This window comes from Anser anser, assembly GCF_964211835.1.
Source record: "Anser anser genome assembly, chromosome: 4".
Lineage (NCBI taxonomy): Eukaryota > Metazoa > Chordata > Aves > Anseriformes > Anatidae > Anser > Anser anser.
Genome location: NC_139724.1, coordinates 31,867,817 through 31,889,071, shown reverse-complemented (window position 1 = coordinate 31,889,071; position 21,255 = coordinate 31,867,817). Strand labels below are relative to the sequence as shown.

The 21,255-nt window shown below is 34.8% G+C and overlaps 1 protein-coding gene across 9 annotated transcripts in view; it reads left to right on the top strand.

Moving 5' to 3' along the window:
* Nucleotides 1-21,255, top strand: part of LOC310898849 (uncharacterized protein) — a 283,775-nt gene that overhangs the window by 59,321 nt on the left and 203,199 nt on the right. For 5 of the 9 annotated variants that reach the window (XR_014583787.1, XR_014583788.1, XR_014583790.1 and 2 more), the window contains one exon: nt 19,147-19,330. The exons of 2 other annotated variants lie outside the window; for them this stretch is intronic. The gene's annotated coding sequence lies outside the window, so the exon portion shown is untranslated. Of the gene's footprint in view, nt 1-10,529; nt 10,641-19,146; nt 19,331-20,003; nt 20,441-21,255 lie in introns of those variants that run through there. 2 more of the 9 variants (XR_014583793.1, XR_014583789.1) reach the window with 2 other exon arrangements.

Here is a 21,255-nt window from a genome sequence, read left to right as displayed (position 1 = left end):
TGCATGGTTTAATTGTATATTTTTACTGCTAAGGAAAAAAAATCCTCCCTACATATATTAACAAAGATGGAGAATATGCCTAGATGTCATTTCATTTAATACTATGAAAATGCATTAATTTTATATGTAATTGAAAATTAGGATAGCCTCATTTATAAGTTGGCCATGAGGTCTTTAAGGACATTGCCAATGAAAATGTAAAATTTGCATGGCCTCAGCAACCTAATCTGAAGATTTTCTGGAGATTTTTTCTTTTTGACTTTTGTCTTGGAAATAACACAGTAATATGAGAGACTGTGGTTGCCAAGGTAACTGTTCTTTTTTAGTTTAATGGCAGCAGGTGAATGATTGCCTGGATATCCACAGTAATTTGCTGGGGCACTAGTAATTCAGTAAGTAAGTACACATTTCTCTTTAGATTACTTTTTCTCTTACAAAGGCTTTAACTCAGATTCATGATACACAATAATTATTAAAGATTTTCAATACTATTAAATTATTATTCTTCCTATACTGTTACTAATATTAACCTTATTAATGTTCGAAATGCAGAATGTTAGAGCGAGGTCATCTTATATTACGACACTTCTTTTCAAAGAAACCTCTGTATTTTTATTTTTTTAAACTTGCTTCCCTGTTACAAGGCCCTTCAAAAGCTTAACAAATAGGCTCGATGTTTAAATCTGAAACCAATGAGACAAAAGCTGCAAGCAGAATTTGTTTTGTTTTTCTTGTACCGCCCTTTAGTGAAATTCATAAGGTGTTTGAAAATAACTGATCTCTCATTATAATTCTGCTGCAGCATTTTCATGGATTTAAAAGAAAATGTGGTCAACAAAGAGTTGTTCAGATCTTACAGGCTTTCAAGATGCATGGAAAAGTTCTCATGAAATGTTTATATATTTTATTTTTAAGTTGCTGTTGGTCTGCATTGCGACTGTACAATGAATTATTCCTGTTTAGAAGATCCACCCTGTTCTGTGTTCTATATTCTACTTCATTGTGCTGATTAGTTTTGTACAAAAAGAGCCAAATTTTCTGGGTTTAGAACTTAAGTGTTCAGTGTACATAATAAGGTTTTAGATTTAATATAGTAATGAGATTTATAACTTTATTCTGTTCAGTCTGTTGGCAGACCTGGAAAATGAATATATTAGACAGTGGTTTTCTGTGAAGAAAATCTTAAATTTTGGACAACCTACGTAAGTTTAAAAGGTTTAATCTACATATATAATAGGTCAAATACAAGCCTCTGAACACGTGATATATTTGTGGCCTGAATTCCAGCTGTTTAAATACTTCAGAATTGAGCAATTCTCTTCTAATAATCTCTGAATTTAGCTCTATATGTGAAATAGCATTTCTTAAAGGAAGAAGACTTTCTTCCTGAATCTGTTACCAGTATGACTAATACCAATTTCCCAACAATATTTTTACAAGTAAGCTTGCAGTATGTACATAACATTGCTAAGTAAAACCATCAACCATCTTTATGAAGAAAGGGACAAGGCTGGGTCAAAGTTATGCCTCCTGAGAACCAAAGGCAGTTTTTCAGTGGAATTATTCTGTAAATTGTAATGACAATACTCCGAAATCTGGATTTTTTTTTTTTTCCTGTAAATATTTTCTGAACACTTGATTTCTGAAAGGGAGGATTTGTGCTGAAAAAAAATATTTCAGAGCTAACAGTGAAATTGTTTTATAACAAAAGTGTAGTTAGCTCTCTCTTGATCACTGAAATAAAATGTGAGGTATGATATTGTATGGGATAGGCTATTCTTGGCTCATGAGTACATTATTTTGCTCCCCCAAAGAAGGGCTGGAGACAAGTAAATTTGTTTAAAGCATCTATCTTAGCCAAGACTACTATCTGACAGGTAGACTCAACATCTTGACACTACTGTAAATGTTAATGTTAGCTCTGCTTCTGTTTTGATAGCCTTGTCAGACGTTTATTCACCAGTAGTACTTATTTAAGTAGATCAGACTCCTAGAATTAACAAAACTACTGTAATTTCCTGTTCAAGGACACATTTCTTTAAGATGTGTAACTCCAAAAAGAAGTGATAGTTGTTTTCTTCTCCCTTTATGACTTGATGCTCAACATGGCACATGCAATAAACCGGTTAAACAACCCGTGTGCAAGAGTAATGGTAAAATTATATACATCACATTTTCTTAGATGAGTTTTCTTCCTTACAATATAAATAAAACAGCTTTCAGTCTACTTCAGACGAGTTCTGTCTCTTGCTCAGTAACAAATCACTATCAGATCATTTTAAAAAAGTCTGAATATTCATAAAATTCTGTATACGAATAAAGGGGGAAAAATAAGTTTTTTGTATGGACCATGTGTTGTATGCATTGTCCATATGTTGCATTGTTCATATGTATTTTTCTTTATGGAAACTAGATTTTAGTTCATTTTTCACTTTGAACAGCAAGAAAACTCTAAAAAACAATATGTTGGCCAACAGATTTAAGGTATTTGACAGCTAACATGAAGAGTGAGCCTGACTATATCTTGTGCCACATAGACCAATTACAGAAAATCTGGATAACCATTTTTTTAACACTTTTAAAATATGGGGCCAGCTTCTTTACCACTGTGAATCACTCTTGCCTTACAGAATTCATATAATATGATCTGTGTGAGAAACATCATTTGGCAAAAAGTGAATTTATATGTTGTCATGTGTCAAAGCTGCCTAATCGTTAGAAGATGAGGCTGAATCCTCCAGAAAAAAAAAAAAAAGACCATAAAATTAGAGCTTCCTATGAGATATAAAAACATACGTATGTATTAAAAAATAAAATCATTAATAATTTAATAAATACATGCATATATGTATATTGTAGTATATAATAGTAGTGTATAATATAGTAGTAGTATACATTATGTATATACATATTTATTCAATAAAAGTATTAAGTACTTAGCAATCTACATGCTGATTACCTTTGCTTCCATGAAAGAGAAGATGTAAATGATGCCCAGTGTAATCATGAACTAGGACACTTACCAAAGTTCTTTGGTAAAGAGAAGAATTTCAGTGCATTTCTGCAGTGTTTTAACCAAACTGATCTCCATTTTATTAGTGTGTGCTCTAACCACGACTTTCCTTTACAATTACAAAAATTAAATTTAGCTGACTTCCAGCTTGTGTTCAGAAATACTGAAGCCTAAGTGGATTTCATTGCCATATGGGTAGTTATCTTTCTCAAGCATTCTTGAAGAAACTTTCAGAGTTAAAAGCCTTAAACATAAATGCTGACTGCAGAAACAGTAGGAAACCTTTGGATTCACATGGCAGCTTACTGGAACTAACCTGGGACTTTCGAGGTCTGGCTAGTCCAGAATCTTCCTTATGGATTATTCTCTTAACGGATTATTTACAGTGCCCTTTATGTTGGAAGGAGAGGTCACTGTTCCTTAATTGGTTGAGTTCTTTGGAAAACCTATGACTGAATGAATTTTGTTCAGGTCCATCAGGCAGTAATGGTCTATCTGTGCCTAGAATGCCTCCTGACTTAGCATGGTAAAGGCACAGTGGCTTTTCAGGATATGACTGATGTGTCTGGCATTTGTGTTCATCTACTGCTCTGTCTACAACATCGACAGTCAGTATGAAGTAAAGTTTGAATCAAAAATCTTGGTTCAACAGCAAGACCCCAGTCCATTTTGTCACCAAAACCTAACACCAGAGTATATTAGTGTGTGAGATATGCAAAGCATCAGAGATTTCAGTTCTTGAAGTATAATAATTAAAAGGGTATTTTTGCCTGTGCAGGCCTGCTAATAAGAGCAAGAAATCATATAATATTTGCAAGAACTGCAAATAGCAGGTAAAAGTGAGGATCTGAGGGAAGCATGCAAAGGCTTTTCATTGCATTCCAAAAGATAGACGGAAGTATATTCATAGACAAAAGACTTTCAGTCTCAGTGATTTTATTTTAAAGATTCCAGTGGGAGAAAGAAACAGCATTTCAGAGAAAAAGGAGTGGGTATAATTCACAGTATTACAGAAGCTTTATAGATACTTTTTCAGTCCGCAGTCTGACTTTTTCAGTCTATTGTTGTCTGCTTGTTTTTATTTTCAAAAGTTACATAACCACAAATGATAGGGATGTGCCGTCTTTCAGATTTATCTCAACTATGTGCACTTTCTTTATAGGTATGAAAAAAAAAGAATGAAAAAGTATGAAAAGTATGTTTTGAACTGCAGATTTGCTGCAGACTGTCATAATTCTCTGTTAGAGGTGGTCAGTATTTCATTACAGAGGAGAGTATTATGTAACTTGAATATGGAGCAAAATTTAATGTTTTGAACTTCTGGAAGTTTCTGCACAAGTTTAAATTGCATTTAAAAGTATACTTCTTTAGGTGTAGTGGATTAGAGAGGTTTGGATTCTAACTTTCGTGGGAAGCTTCATATGAGACTAGAACTGACCAAACGCTAAAAAGTTATCCTAAGTATTTGCAGTATTTGTAAAAGTGCTTCAGTACAACTGCTTTTATATGTGCTTTTTCCTTATTCAAATGATAGAAAAACAAATTTAAAAGCTATAATGCTTGCAAAAGTAACTTGTTTTTGAGGAGGACAAAAAAAGTATGCGAAAAGTGGGAAAGCAGGTGTTTAGGCTCAAACAGTCAAGGAGCAGAAATGTATAATTTCATCTTTTAGTTAGGGGAGTTGGAGTAGTCAACAGAAGTGAGTACAGTGGGCAGAGAGGTAAGTTGCGGTAGATTTTAACCTGTTTTGGCTAACTGGTGCTACTGCTTAATGTTTAAGAGTGGAGTTAATTGAGCCTCACAAGGGTCAGAGCTCCTAAAACACAAAAGGGGACAACCAATTTTTTGCCTGGCAGTGGGAACCCAGTTGTGTCGGTTAGGGCTCCATTGCACTGTAGCAATAGAAAGAAAGTTATAGACTTTATGTGTGAATTACTGCACTCTAATTTAACCAATGGTGTAGGATTTTTTAATGTAACTTTTTTTTTCTTTTTTCAGAAAAGAAAAAAAAATTAAGAGGGCAGGCTTCCTCCTTTTGCTTACAACCAGTACAGTGATGTGCCATTTAGTAAAGGCAAGCTACAATGATTAGAGAGGAGAAAAAATAAAGGTTAAATCACAGGTTGAACATATATCAGTCCAAATGGCCACCACAGAACAAATGCTGGTAGAATCCTACTTTGACTTATTTTGAGTATTAAGCAGCCGATAGTCTGTCACTTAACTGTTGGATGTGTGCAGATGTCATCCAGTATCACGTAAGGGCCTATCTCCAGCTTTCAGTAGGTATTCTCAAGTTCTGAGTAGTGTGGCTAAATACAATCCAGGCATTTATGAGTGCAGATGGTGTTTTTAACCAGCTGTACCACTGTGATGTAAAAGGAATTCCTTGTAACATAGAAGGGCACCTCATCAGCTGAGGGGAATGTAAGGAGAAGCAGTCTAAATGAGCCAGCAGAAACATCTGTTGCACTCAAATTTATATGAGGCTGTTCAGCTGTATAGAATTAAAATTATGTTTCACTAACACTTATTTTAATAAACCATAAAAGGGATTGCATTGCAAATTATGGATGCTGACTGAATTTTAAAATCAACCTAAATGTTTTTTTTTTTTGTACTGCATTTTCATATCATGATAATATTGTGTTTCCCGTAATAAAATTAGAAATCAAGCAATTTGGCACACAAAGTTAGTAGGTTTACTGTACAACTTTTGAGAAGAGTCATGGTTTGGACTATCATTGATTAAGAGATTTGAAATACATTTAAAAAAAAAAAAGAACAGTTTTTGACGTGTCAATAACTCCTGTTTATCCAACTTGAGAGTTTCATTTGTATTGCTGTCATCTTGGGACTAGTCATACGGCTTTTTATATAAAGCTTCTCATTGGCTTCAAAGGTTATTAGATGCAAATAATTTATAAAATGGGTCAATTATTTTACAGTACTTACAATTTACAGTCCTAGAGGACTCCTGTTAAAGCTGATAAGGTCATGACAAGAGTTGCTACATACTTGAGAATAAAGACAAGAGTCATACATTTATCCCAAGGGTGAAATTTTTCCCTTAAATCTTAATGACAGAATTCTTGTTCACTTAAATAACACAAAATTTCAGCCTCTTTTATCTCTTTTCTTTCACATCTGCAGTTTCCTTTTCATTGAAAGCATGTTCACAAAGTTGTCCAGCTGTCAGTCCCCGGTAAATTTTCTATTTTTTTCAGAACAGTAAACTCCACTCTTTACTCAAATCAACTACTAATGGGCCATCTTTGCTTTATAGCTGTTAGCTGAACTGATTATTAATCTCTTTCATTCTTCTGTCATCGATTTCTTCTACATGTATAGCTCATTCTGATTTCCTACTACAAATGCTGTTTCCAGTTATTGCTACTCTTCAACCAAATCTATCACTAGTGCTGTAATAAATCTATCTCACTATCATAATGATCATCCAGTTAAATGTGATGGAGGTTCTGTTATGTCTGCCTTGACTTACTCATGTAATTTGGATTAACTAGAAAGGTTCTGAATGTTTATACATAGTTATTCAAAAATAAAACTGCTGAAGTAGACTGAAGAATTTGATATTTTTGATATTTTGCATTGAAGTTTTTAAAATAACCACTTTAAAACTAAACAATTTCAGCAATCCTTGATGAACAAATTACTTACTGGCAATGCTTTTCCACATGTTGAAAATTAACTCAAAATATTTGAATATTGATTCGAATGAAACATTGAAATGTGTTCATCTTTTTACTGTTCATTTAGGAAGAATGAAATAATGAAATTAATGGTCTGAAACTTTCTTGTGTACTCTAATAAAAGAGAAACTTGAATGCTTACCACTCCTGAAGGAGTAGTTCTGTCAGGCTGTGTTTTATTTGAATTATATTATCCTTGGGAGCTGTTCTTTAAACTTTGTATTTAATTGATATAAATTTAATTTTGGCATTAAATTTGTCCTAAAACATGTACATGGGGGATGCTCTTATGCTAAGAAAATACGAGTGAAGGGACATTTGGAAGATGTTGCTTTATGTTTAGGTTGTTGTGGCAGTCTACTCTCGAATACTGCACCTTGTACTTCACTGGTTTCTGCCTCAAGGTGGAGCTGTTATATTTTCAATGGCGATGAAGGCATGAAAGCATTTTTCTTTTTCGTCCCACCAAGTGCTGTTTCTGATTTGAATAGATGTATGGGTTCTGTTGGTAAAGACAAATGGCAAGCAGTCTTCCTCCCCCTCTTTTCAAGATGAAAAGTTCAGCAAAAGCTGAAGTCAGCAATGTGTCACATAGGCGGCTGAGCCTAAGATACTGATTTTTATTCAATCTAACATTACCTTTCATAGACTGAGGAAGATGCATACCTTCCATTTACAGTAGGTATCCCACAGAATTATAACAATATGTGTGTAACGGCTGTCAAAAGCATTTTGTCAGAAGCAATTTTTGTTGTGGCTTTTTGTAATCGGTTATGTTTTCCCAGAAGGTTGTGTGTGTTTGTGTATTGTGTTCTAATTAGGACTATACGAGACAGTTATGGCAGCCTGTCAAATCAATGGGATGCTAGATATATTTTAGTCTCTGCGCTATAGTCTAAATAACCTTTTAAGGACTCTGTTCTCTGAATGTGGTAAATAAATGCTGAATGTTTTATACTTAATAGGCCTTTGAGTAATGCATTCCACATGGCATTACTGCTGGAATGAGACCTTCTTATCACTAAATACACAATAGTGACATGAGGTCATTTCAGCACGAAGAAATGCATGCATCTCATAAATGAACAAAGTCTATCCTGAAGCTGACTTAAACAGGAATACTCTAAAGTAAACGCTGGTTGCAATTCTAAGGAAAATGGGGAAAACCTACAAGTACTCTTATTCCAGTTGTCTTTCACCTCTCAGTTTAAATACTTTGAAAGTCAGTCATATGTCAATCATAGCTGAATTTGCAAACATAACACTAATTTCCCACTTTTTTTTTTTAATTATTTTTTTTTTCCTAGTTGATTTATAGAGAAAAATATTTATTCTGGTCACTTTAAAAGTTAACTGTATCACACATTTCAAAAGCTTCTTGTTCTAGACTGAGAGGGGTCTGGCCAAGTCTCTCTGAACAGGTGTAACAAATTACCTGTTGTAGTTCATTCTGCATACTGCATACAAAAAAAAAAAAAAAAAGCCAGGTGGTCTCAATTTCAATTATGGATGACATTTACCAGAAGTGAGAATAAATTATATTGGACCCTAAACAGCATGTAAGCCCTGAACTGGGAGCAACGTCAGGTGACTGTCTAATGGGCTGGACATATCGTATTGGTGCTCGGTGTGCCATGGAAGAAAGTCCACATTTTGAAACTAATATTTTATGCAGAGCTGGGTAATATTTGCTTTGGGAAGACATATGTTCACCTAAAAGTCCAGCTTCTAACTGCTATCAGTATTTGCAAAATTGGATCAAATTAGCTTCGGCTGCACGAAAAAATGGAAAAAGAAACATTCTTGAATGGTGAAGCAATTCAGCATTCTAAAACAGCATAGTGATCATTTGAGGATAGATCAAGGATGGGGAACTTGGAGGTCATGTACAAAACTGACAAAAAAGAAATTTCCTTTTGGAGTCCATGTCCTAGGTTCTAAGGTTCAATGGATGTTTTAATTTCATGTAGAATATAAAGTAGGATGATTTAACCAGGGATGACTGGTCCCTATAATCCCATTGTCTCCAGGTTGTTGACAACTTCAAAGGATGTGCTTCCAACATATGTATCATTTAAAGATGGAGAAAATTCACTTCAGGCAAGTACCTTTAGCCATTGGAATATATGGGTAAAAACCACTACTGATAAAAATTCTTCTCTTAGCGATGTAAGTGATACTTCAGTTTAATTCCAGATCTAGTTCTTATTGTTAAAAATTACTAGAATAAAAGTATTTCCAGGTGGATTAAATCCCTTGGATTTTGCTAGGCCTATATTAGATATTATTTACAAAATCTGAAAGATTCTTACAGATTTTTTTGGAAAAAAAATCTTATTCTCTTTGGTCTCAAACAATTTCTTCTACTTCTTCCCAGATTTCTCCTGGGCTATTTGAGCACTGGTTAAACATACCAAATACCTAGCTAATTCAGAAGATCTAATCCTTAGAACAAAAGGAAATAATGAAAATTCTGTACCCTGTACTCTTGTCATTATCAAAAACTAAGCCTTAGATGTCATAAAAACTAATGATCTCTAACTTCTGCTTTCTCAGCATTTAGAAGAAATAATTTGATTGCATGATAGAGTTTTATAGGTTTGTCTATAAAGAAATTGAAGAAATTCTAAATTAAACTTGCTTTGTACTGAAGGTTTGTGTTTGTTATTATGTCTTTGAAGTAAAATTCACCCATCTGAGTCCAGCTTCTTGAATGGGGAGGTAAATTTCACAGTCCTGTATTACCGCCTAATAAAAAATGGTTGTAGAATGATGTAACGAAAGTCACGTCTGGTCTTGAAACCTGAATGGGAAGAGATTAAAATTGTCATAGCTTGGCCTTTTTTATTCATTTTTTTGCAACTAGCTTGCTAATAGGAGGACTACTAATTCTACAACCTTAGGTTGTAGAATTAGTCTTGTTAATATTAGTCATTGTTGGTTGTTTTACCAAGTGTTTTTCAGAGTATTTATGGCTATGGTTAATATCCTTGATGAAAACAGATGTTGAAATTCTCTGCTAACTGGAGTCCCAGGTGTTTTCTGTTTGGTTGTGCTGATGGGCAGCAGTCAATACTGCAGCTGTGGCCTTGTTTGCCTCTGAGTTTTCTATGGCTTGAAGGCTGTCTGAGTCCACTTTTTGAGGGGTATTTTGGGTTCTGTTCTCACAGATCTTTTGATGGTTCAGGTCTGTTCTGAGAAAGTGGAGGGCAATTCCTTATAGAAGGTAGAATCACAGAATCATTTAGGTTGTAAAAGACCTCCAAGATCATCTGGTCCAACCATCCCCCTACTACCAATGTCGCCCACTAAACCATGTCCCTAAGCACCAGGTCCAACCTTCCCTTAAACACCCACAGGGTGACTGACTACTCTTATAGCAGTATATCAAATTGTCTGGAACTGATTGGAGGCTGCTTGGAACTCAGGCTCACTGAGTTTAGTGAGTTGTTTTGTCAGCTTGTCTGAAGTTGGCTAGAATGAGCATGGGCTCACCATCAGACTGAGAAATGGCTTGATGAGGCCTTGCTAATCATCAGGGGACTAGGCTGTGTGGAGCTTGCTTGTGGGACCACTTATGAAACTTGTATCAGTCTTTGTTTTATAGCTCAGCTCCTAACTTTCAGGGCTTGAAGTAGAAGTAGTAAAATTAGAACAAAACAGACGCTATATCTGTCCCATCTTTCTGCTCAGTTTGTGCTGCAGAACTGTACTTTCTGTCTTTCTGCGCAGCTTTTTATAAGTACCACAGATAGCAGCATTGAAAAATTAAGCTGCCAGTTTCAGTGCACACTGTTGCTTCTCTACACCAGTACTAGCTGGCAGCATCAGCTCAACTCAGATTAGAGTGGCCAGTGTTGTCAGAAGCAGCTTTTGTTATCCTCTCAGCAGAAGTCATCAGAAAACCACAGCAGAAGGTAAATGAGCTGAATAAGCTTCAAACAGACTAATAAGGGTGAGTTCATAAATCCAGGAGGATTTGAATATCTAAAAAGCATACTAATGTTCACATTTCCTGAGATGGGCTTGCTGTACTTCTCAGTCTTTCTGCCAGAATTATGTAGGTGGATAACCCATTTTCACAAAGATATTTCTCCCCTTCTGTCAGGCAAAGATATGCCATCAGGAAAGAATCCCTAAAATTTACGAGCTGCAGACTCATGTGTATTTTTCTGTCTTTACTGATCTTTTATACATACAGATAAAGTAACAAGTAGAATATTCAAAACATACCTGTATTTTTAGTAATTTGTGTGTGACAGATTTTAGCTTATTAAAGCAGCATTTGTTTCAAGCAATGTTGTACTGTTGTCTTGGTGAAGACATGTTAATCTAAAGAAATCTGCAAGAGAATAATTTAATTATGTTAACAGAGTGACTTAATTAGGGAATTGAAATATAAATGGCAGACATTTTTTCCTGGACTTATCCTATTCTTCTCTTTCAGTCCTGTGGTCTCCATTCCCCCTCCCCACCATCACTAGCCTTCTCTGAATACTTTTCAGACTGAATGAACTTGGAACATTTCCTTGGGATTTCAACATGTTGTGACAATCTACAAATATTAACAGAAGTTATTCAACACAGATTCATCTAAGCAATTATGATTATTGCAGAAAGCACAGTATCTAAAAGTATTGGACTCATAGAGTGGGAGTACAGTTAAATTTGACACATGGTGAACAGATACTGCCTGCATAGAATAAGTCCTACACAGAATATTGTTCTGTGAACTGATTTTGCAGAATAAATGTCTTTACCATAGCAGTATGAAGGAAGGAGGATCTGTGGAAAAACAAACAAAACATAAAATGGATTCTTTAGTAAAAACATTTTAAAATGTCTGTAATTGTTTGTGTATCATACACATCAGAAATTTGTAAAATAAAAAAAGAAATAAAGTCTGAAAAAAACAAATGAAACTCATAAGTTAATTTTGCTATAAGTCAGGCTCTTGTCATCATACCTTCACAGTATTTAAAAGTTCTGGAAACCTTTCCCTTATAACCGAGATAACATTTATTAAACATTGAGTTACCCAGTTTTGTTCATATTCTTTCTCTGTGCCCATCACCAAACTATCTGTTTGTCTGATCTGTTCCTATGGGAACCATGTGGTTTTAATTACATGCTATGATGTGGGATTATCTTTTCTCCTTGGCAAGATAGCATAGTGTCATTCCATCCATTCAGTGAAAAAAAATCTTGTTTTTCAGTTGGCACGAAATTAAAGATTGTCAGAGGATGAACTAAGGGTGATGCATTCCTTAAGTTCTGTTAGAGTGGTATTTTGGAGCTTCTTATTTGTTCTTTGGGATTTGTTGTTGTTTTTCTTTTTTTTTTTCTTTTTTCTTTTCTTTTTTTTTAATTTCTAAATATATATATATTAATTTCAAATATTTATATTTGAAATTGTGTTGCTGAACTTGGCTCATGGGGTGGACTGAAGCATAATTGTAGTCATTGCAGATGTGAGCAGGAGTAGAACTAGATTTACTCTCAACAGAACAGGAATCAGGTGAAGCAGAGCATCATGTGGGATTTGAATGGCATATGACAATAGCTTTCATATTCAGAAGTTCTGGATTTTCCTTAAAAACTAATTTGTTTATCACAGTGTACTCTCAGGTTGTAGAAATAGCACTGCTCCATCTCTTTATGTATCAGTGCTAATCTATGCAGCAGTAATATCTTTAAAGGAAAAAAAAAAAAAGGCCTGCTAGCAGCCTATTTTTCTATGAGGCATTTGTTTGACAGATAAGCCTTTGGAACAGCTGGCAAGAAGCCTGATGCATCCGTGGAGGTCATACACTGTCAGGAGTAGGCCTAGAGGTGGTGACAGTATCTATTGTCTGTCTTTTTTTTTTTTTTTTTGACTTATATTTCATTTTGTCTTGCAATTTCTTGAGCTTTTATAGATGAGCAGACAAAGGAGCTAGACGACAAATACATCAGTGGGACTTAAATACATTTGTATTTCACAGATACGCCAAATACAGTTGTACAGTAGTGGTGTTGAAGGGAGTGTGGAAATTAAAGCGTTTTTGCCCAGGTGTTTTTCTCTCAGCTTTAGTCATGTACGCTGTCACAGGCAATGTCAAAGCAAGAGTTCTGTGAGTGCAGTACTTGAAAGCTAGTCATGACTGACATTCTGGAATGTGCTGAGAAAAACATTAAAAAAGTGTGCATAATCTGAAATCCGTAATGGAACTTGTCTGAGCCTTTTAGAAATGAATAATTTTCAAGGTACAACACAATGTAATAAACTGAAAGGTGATATAATTTCAGGACTATTTCTCTGTTTCTTAAACTGCTGAGTAAATTCTATAAATTACTGCAGGTTCTGAAAGGATCGTCTTTTTTTTTTTTCTTTTCTTCTTTCCTCTCTTGTTTGAAAGTATAGGATTTCAGCATGAACTTCTTACAGTAAAAGCTAAGCACTTATATTCACTTTCTAAAGTTTAACTCCTTGGATTAAGAAAGATGTCATGCATTTTTGGTTTGTGTTATGAAATTGCTATAGTGTTTCTGTCAAAGCAGCAAGCCTACTTCTTTTCTGTAAGTTTTTAACACAGCTTCCAGTAAAATCAACATTACTTGAAAAAAACACAGTAGATAGTAGAGAAAGGGGGAAAAATCCTATTTCTAGTACATTCCCTTATGCTAACCATTATTCAAACCTGACATAAACAGAAAAATGTAACAATTACTAACATAGTGCCAATACACGCATTCTCTTCTTATTGATGAGAAAAGGACCTCTTGGTTACCATTTTGTGAGATAAAAACTTCTTTAATTTAATTTAATATGTAGATACATATTTCTGAGTGTTCACTTAGCTTGTAGAATGGAAAACGTTAACGTTATATCCAGGTTTTAGCCAATAGTCTCATGTTTTTGTGTCAATTTTCAGTGTTCTCATTTAAAATATAGACCGAAAAGTCAGTATTTTCTTACATATTATTTGCAATAGGATGAAATGGTTTCTTTTAAAATTCTGTTCGTCATGTTGGATCTAATTACAAAACATCATGGATAATGACATAAAATGACTTGTGTCTTTGCATGGTGGCTTTTCAGGATCAAAATGTTTCCATTTAGGCTTGTCATGTGTTTTCAGAATAATCTGTTATTTGGAATACGGGGACTTCTGTGCTATCAGTCACTATTGATTTCTTATCACTACTGATCTATAAGTTTTAAAACTTTTGGACAAAAGTCTGCAGTTAACAGAGATGAATCTTGTTTATGAATGAAGTGGGATTATTTTCTGTTGCTGAATAATATTGGACTCCACTGACATTAGTTGTGATTATAGAAGTTCACAGTCTCTAAAATCAGATGCATTGTCATTTGTGTTCCAGTACTCTTCATTGATTTTAAAAGTAAGCAATAGCAAAAGCTGACCTAACAGGTTCAGGACAATAATTTTCATACTATTAATCATCTAATAATCTTATAATAGAAATTCAACAATTGCTCTTGCTGATACAAATGTTACGTAGAGAACTCATTTCACTCTTGACCTCATCTTTGCCACACAGTACGTACAAAAACTTATGCCCCTGTTGTTAGCTGATATTTCAAATCATATTCAAAGAGAAAATGTTCAAAGGAAAATAACTGTGTATCCGAAACCTCTCATTCATCTTTGATAGTAAGGCCAATGGAAGCTGTTCGTATTGCACAACAAGGAGAAGTAGGCTGCTTTCATGCATGACTGGTACCTTTCCTTTGGCTTTCCTAACGTAATTCATTGTAGTAGAGTGATACAAATCAGCAAACAACCATATTTTTAATTAAATATCTGTGGTTATAGGAATAGTGTTCCTCCATTTCCTTTCATTGTTTTAGCGTGTCTTCGTAAGTACAGTGATTTTCAAACAGCTTGGATTTCATCAGTTTACATGCATTCTTTTCAATAAGACAGCATTAATGTCATTACAAACTTTACATGAAATAGTCTTCTGTGTTAGGCCTTTTTGGATGTCTTTTGGTGATCTGTCTTGGTTTTGCTAATTGCATTTGTTTTTTGATGATTGCTTTTTTTGGACGATTTTTCGAAGTATTGCAACTGTTATAACAACCTGTTGTACATGTAAGCACAGGTTCTGTGGTTATCATTTTATGTTTTTTTGTTTGTTTGTTTTAATTGCAGTTTCAATTTTAAAAATCAACTTTAAATACAGTGTTGTTCACACTGAAATATTTTTTTTCTGGATCATGTCATTTTGCTGTGTTACTGTCTCACTTTTCCTAAAGCAATTGAACAGCTGTCCTTAGTTCAATGACTTCATTGCCCAAGTATCTGCTGTATTTGATTTTAAATTTCCATGCAAAGGATAATCTTCCTTTGTTTTAATGCTTAAGAGTTTAAATGTAGCTGAACTGGATCAGTATTTTAATTCTACTTTGATGTTTCTCTAAGCAGTATCCTACCATATGGGAGTAACATTTTTTGTTGACCCATTTTTGGATAACATTTATACAGTATTAATTGAAAAAGCTTCAGAAAACTACAAGCTGCAAGCTACCAGACTTGTTAGAAACAAACTAACCTTTTAATTACAAGTCATGATAAAAAGGGATTAAGTAAAACATTGAAAACTTGTTGATAGATGCCTTATTGTCAAATGACAGTGGCTTTCTTTTGTCAGGTTAATTTTTGAAAACCCTGAAGCAAAGCTTTTTCGCTGTACTAATATTAAATATTGATTTCTTTTTTCTTTCCTCTTCCTCTTCCTTTTTCTTTTTTTTTTCCTCCCCTTTCCAGGAGTAGTCTAGTTGATTATTTGTCTACAATAATCATGTAAATATCACTCCCACTATTGTAAATTATTTAGTTATGCATTAATTCTCTCTATTCTTTCTTGATTTTAGTAGGGTTATGTCTAGGTTATCCAAATCCAGGACTACACTGCACTGTCATCTCTTGAACATACAACTTTAGTTTAGTCTTAGAAAAGGAATATAGGAAAACAAAAGCATTAACAAAGGAAGCAACTTGTTAAGGTGTTTTGCATTCCTATGAAATGAATCATGATGGTGCCTCTTTAAACCTTCAGCATTTATTTTCCACAGCACTTCTTAAACACTCCCTGTTCTGTTTCGTTCTGTTTTAGATGGGTAGATTGCTTTCTTGTATGATTAAAATATTGTCTTATACCTGTATGCAGAAATAATTCAAGCAGTTTCAGTGCTGTACAGGTTAACTAGTCTACTTTTAGTTTTCATTTCTATCTTTAATGTAGATAGAACTTTTGTTTTGTTTCCTGGATTAATTGCCCACCTTTTCTCTCTCCAAAATATCCAGCAGTCATACTCTTAACTGTGTGAAATTTTAGCTAATATATTTTTGCATATTCAGGGTTTTATGTCTTGGCTTAAATAGTACTGTGTTTTGTCCTATTTCATCACAGCTGTAAATACTATATTCTACATATAGTATTTATATCCTTATATATCTTATATATCCTTATACATCTTATATATCCTTATCTTTGTTAACAGTGAGTAGCAGTAACAGTGAGTAAGATGGGTGGTGTTTTGAAAATAAATTGTTGAGAGAATTTTGACCCTTCTAGTGTTTTTAGATTAAATTTTTGTTTCAGTTATTGTTAAAGAAAAGTCCTGTTTGGTGTTTCTTCATTTCACAATTGTTTTTTGTTTCTACAAAACAAACAATTGCAAAAAACAACTTCTAGTTAGAAATACTGCAGTCATTCATATAGGTGTATGTTTGTTCAGATATATAAATGTATCATGTTTGTGTTTTATATATATATGTGATGTTACGTTCATAGCAGTTTGGCATTGTGTACCTTTCTTGGTATTGTTTTCCATCTTTTGTTTACAAAAGGGCCAAAATGATAGCCATCAGAAAAGCTTGCATTGAATTACACAGTGATTCATCTTACAGAAAAGTAATCAGATTGTTGATATGGCTTTTAATGAAAAAATGTTCTAAGATATGTGTATAGCTGTAGGAATGAGAAGCAACTTCACCAAAATCTTAAGATATAGGCATGGTCACCTATAGAAAACCTTTAAAACTTCTAAATATAATGCATGCAATTCTAGCATGGTTAACTATTTTAGTAATTTGCCTGTAAAAATTCTCTTTCTGAAACAGAAAATGGGCAAATTTTCGATACAAAGCTCTCCTGTGGGTAAATTCAGCATCCAAGATATTAAAGTTCATATTAAAGTTAACAATCAATTAATATTTAATGTTGTTAAGTATTTTTAGTCCAGATAGAGAATCTAGTCTGGTAAAGGTTTTATTTTCAATTTTTTCTCTCATGTAGTTTAAATCAATTGTCATGATTCAGGGCCTGAACAATCCTTATTTACCATCTCTTAACTTCAGATCTGATTGAATATGATTTTATACGACTGGAAATGAAAGAGACTGCATGAAAAAGCAAGTAATAGTAGGGTTACAGATTATTTCTGTCAGTGTTCTTTAGATTTTATTATATTCAGAGACACAACATTCATATAAACACAGAGGCAGAAATATCAGTTGGTGGATTGATGCCTAAGGGGATGTGGGGAGGGGATAGAAAGAAAGAAGAAAAAGGTAGGTAGAAAGTGAAATGATCCCAGTTTAGACTCCTACTGTTCTGAATCTGTGTAGTGCCTGTTTTATTTCAAGTGTAAATATTTTTTCTTCAGAATCAAGTTAATTAAATAGGTGTTTCCTGCAGGGCTGTATATTCTCTGAAAGTTGTGTGGCATGACACTTCAGGCTGCTCTCAGCTCTTCAGAACATCGTATTTGCTTTTTGTCTCATGTAAAAGTTTCTTACTCTTACACTCTGAATGCTCTTCTTGAGCTTTCGTTGTTGAGTTTGAAAATTGTAATAAAAAGGTAAAGCGGTACACACTTTTCACCAGTCTTAGGCATTCTCTGGACATTTAAATAATATATGTGCAAATTCATCCCTTCACCACTTCTAAGAAGCTTGTTACTTTCTTGTGACAGTAGGAGGAGGAGGGAGAAAAGAATATTGATTTCTACCTGACTGAATTAAACATATAGTTAGATTTAAGGTTTGGAAGCAAGTTTGTAGTATTTGCTGATAGAGCTTAAGAACAGTTGATGAAAATGACTGTCCTATATGGGGATGAATTGGAGCTGTGGATTTCAGCAGTAATCACACAAAGTAATTGTTACATAGTATATGTGTGTGAGGGGGGAGCAGGAATAAAGGAATTGAAGATTACTTGTAATGAATAGAAATGCTGTGGATGAAGTTGTAGAAGTGCTGTTGAAATAGCTTTGGAAGACATCTATATTTATTTGCTAGAAATATTCAACATTGAATCCTCATTCAGAAGTGGAACCACAATTAACATGACGGGTTACAGGTATTTTTTCAGATTTCAGATTAAAAAGAAGCTGTCAGAAATCAAGCCACAGGAATTAAATGTTCTCTAGATGTAGTTTATAATTATCCTTTTATGGCACCCAAGTAGTTTTTGCTTTGTTTGCTTTGCTTAATTATTTTTTAATTACCAAGATACCAGAGTTGAAAGGAATCCTCAAGAACTCATCTTTGCAAGTTTGTTTGCATAAACGTTTGGGGGGAGGTAATCTTTCCTATCTTTTCTATGTAGGTACTCAAAATCTAGATATAAAAAGAAAAAAAAAATATCTTTTAATTAGTTACTCAGAAACATGAAGACCAGCGTTTAAGGGACGGGGAAAGGGAAAAAAATCTCACATACCTCTTCAAATATTATACAAAGAAATGTGATCAGAAGGAGTAGTTCAGTTTCAAAATCCAGCTTTCAGTTGGTGGTACTTACAAAGCTGATGATCATTCCCTCTATCTTTTCTTTGAGGTGTAAAGTTGCTTACATCTCTGACTACTGTGGCTGTGTCTCAGCAGCAGTTCCTGGAAACATTTCTCTGACACAAATGTGCGCCACGTTTGCATCCCTCTTCTGTGTAAGGGAGAATCTAAACATGCACCACTTTTTCTGTTGCAACACTCCACTCCAAATCCTGATACCACATGGAGGGGTTGAGGATATTGCTGGAAGGAAGCATGGCACATCCCAGGCTGGTTTCCTGCCTGGGAATTAGGGGACCAAGGATGTCCCACAGCAGACTTCCCTGAAGACAAGGTGTAGTGATGACTTCGGGGTTTCTTAGACATGGCTGTTGGTTTTGCTTTTTATTTCGGTGTGTGTAGGCAAATCCAGTAAGTTTTGATAGTTTGACCCTGGAGTTACTTCTGCTATTTCATGTAGCTAACTCATGGCCACAGAGTCACAAGTTAGGGTATGTTTATCTTTGATCCTTGCTTGACAAAAAAGGCAGGGTCCTGTGGTTTTAGTTAATGTTCTGTGGATTGTTTCTATTTTCATCTGTATATAATTCTACTCTTATCTATTTCTATTTTATATTTTTAGTTATTGTGCAACACAAAAGCAAGCAAGGGAATGTGGAACTTGAGCTGAGTTTTCTGCTATTTCTTGACGAGCAGGCAATGGTGTGGAGAGTCCCTCTTACCTGCTCTTCTGTTCTCACAAGTTTTATACTGCTGTGTGTCCGGGAGACCAGTTTCAAGTGGAGGAAATACCCATAGTCTCACAGGTGGGTCGTTATTTGGGATTAGGAGAAAAGTTGGTTTATGTCCGTGTGCTGAAGAAGCCTATAATTTAACACTTGGTACTTTTGGGCCAGAGTTAGTAGAACATGGTTACAATGCCATTTTCCAGCATGTTTTAGTTTGAACTTTATATGTTAGGTAAGCTCAGAAAATGCATAGAAAATTAGGCCCTTCAGGAGATGTCAATAAGGACTGCCAAATTTCTGGATACCGAATGGTATGGGGTAGAAAATAGTAGCTGCCAGAACCACCAAACATTGTACCTGGTGCTGATGGAAGGGTAATTTTTTAAAAGGGTGAAAAGGATTTCAGACATCTCAGATGTGTGGGGGTTAAGTGTTTATGTGTGCATGTAAGGCATGGAAATTACAGGGTGTTCCACTGCTTTTATGGACTTACCTGTGACTGCCCGGCTACTTTGTTATAACCATGAGATTTCAAATATGTATGTGGGAATGGGGGGGGGGGGGGGGAAGAAAGAAAAAAGAGGAGGGGAGGTGTCTAAATAAAACCAAACTGAGAATCTGGCTCATAAAACGTCAACTGGACACTTCCCCAAAGTGTAATTAAGTAAACAGTTCCCTGCTGTCACCCATCCATAGCATGACATAGTTTCCATCAATTTACTGGCTGGCATGTGCTTCTGTTTCATCCTAGGTGTGATCAAGTGCTGTGACATTCAGGCAGCTGCTGGCTTGGCTCGGTGCAGTAGTGGGTGGTCTTGTACGGCTTGTAGTTAGCCTGGTGATCCCATCCTGTACTTTGTCACCTCTTGCTGGCAATTGCAGTGAGGATGTGAAGAAGTGGCTTGGAGAGGAGAAAAAAAAAAAAAAAAAAAGCTATTCTTGCTCCTGGCTCTTAAACAGAGCTGAGGTGCCCTCACAGCACAGTGAAAGGCTGGGCTACCTTTATTGCTGCCTGTTCTGTGGAAAAATAAGCTTGGGAGTTAATACCGATAGTTTGACACTGTTCCTGATGAGTGAATTTGTAAACCTGAAGGAAACTCATATCAATTTGTTTCTATGAATTTGCTCATATTGATTTGGTTTTGGACTACCTAAGTAAAGAGTATAACTGGATAATATGTCAGAGTATTGCACAATAGCCTGCTTTTTTGTTTGTTTTTTTTTTGTCTTTTTAGTAGATTCTCTCATATTTGCTTGTTTGCTTGATTTTATATGTCATGCATGCTTTAGAAGACTTCTAATACAGCCTCACATCCAAAGAGAACACATACGTTTTTATTCCTAGTTCTGTTTGCATTAGGGTGTTTTTTCAAGACTATAGCTGATGTCTTAACTTTCTGTTAATACAGTGGTCTAAACAATGGGAAAAAATCCTTTTCTAAGTCATTAGCTATTGCCTTGTTGTTAATCATATCTTATAAACCATGAAAAGGTATTTATGATTGAATGTAGAAACCTTAACATGCCTTTCAAACTGCATATAAAGTACCATTTATTACTTCGGGGCAATTTTTATTTGTGTGCTAGGTGAGGACTAGTTCTTGAGGATACTCATTACCAGTGACATGGTTGAAATGGAATTTCTATTTTTTTGGTGCATGCACCTGATACTCCTGATGGGTGTCTTGAGCATTTGGCAGATCTGAGCCTGGAAGCAGTGTTTCCCTTTTCTCAGGGAGGAATAAAATTTCAACTTTTAATTTTTGTTCCTGTGAAATATTGTGTATGCTTTTAGCTAGACCACTTGATTATATGGCTGTGGATAAGAGACCTAGTCCAATTGTCCTTTGGTGCTAGAGACAGAAATTGAAAAAGACCTTGTACTCATTTTGGAAGAGCTAGTTATCACATTGACTACAAGAGTAACTTTTACAGTACTTTGTTCTTTTTCCACTGTACTCCTATTTTTTTTCCATTTATACATCTTCAGATTTATGTCTATA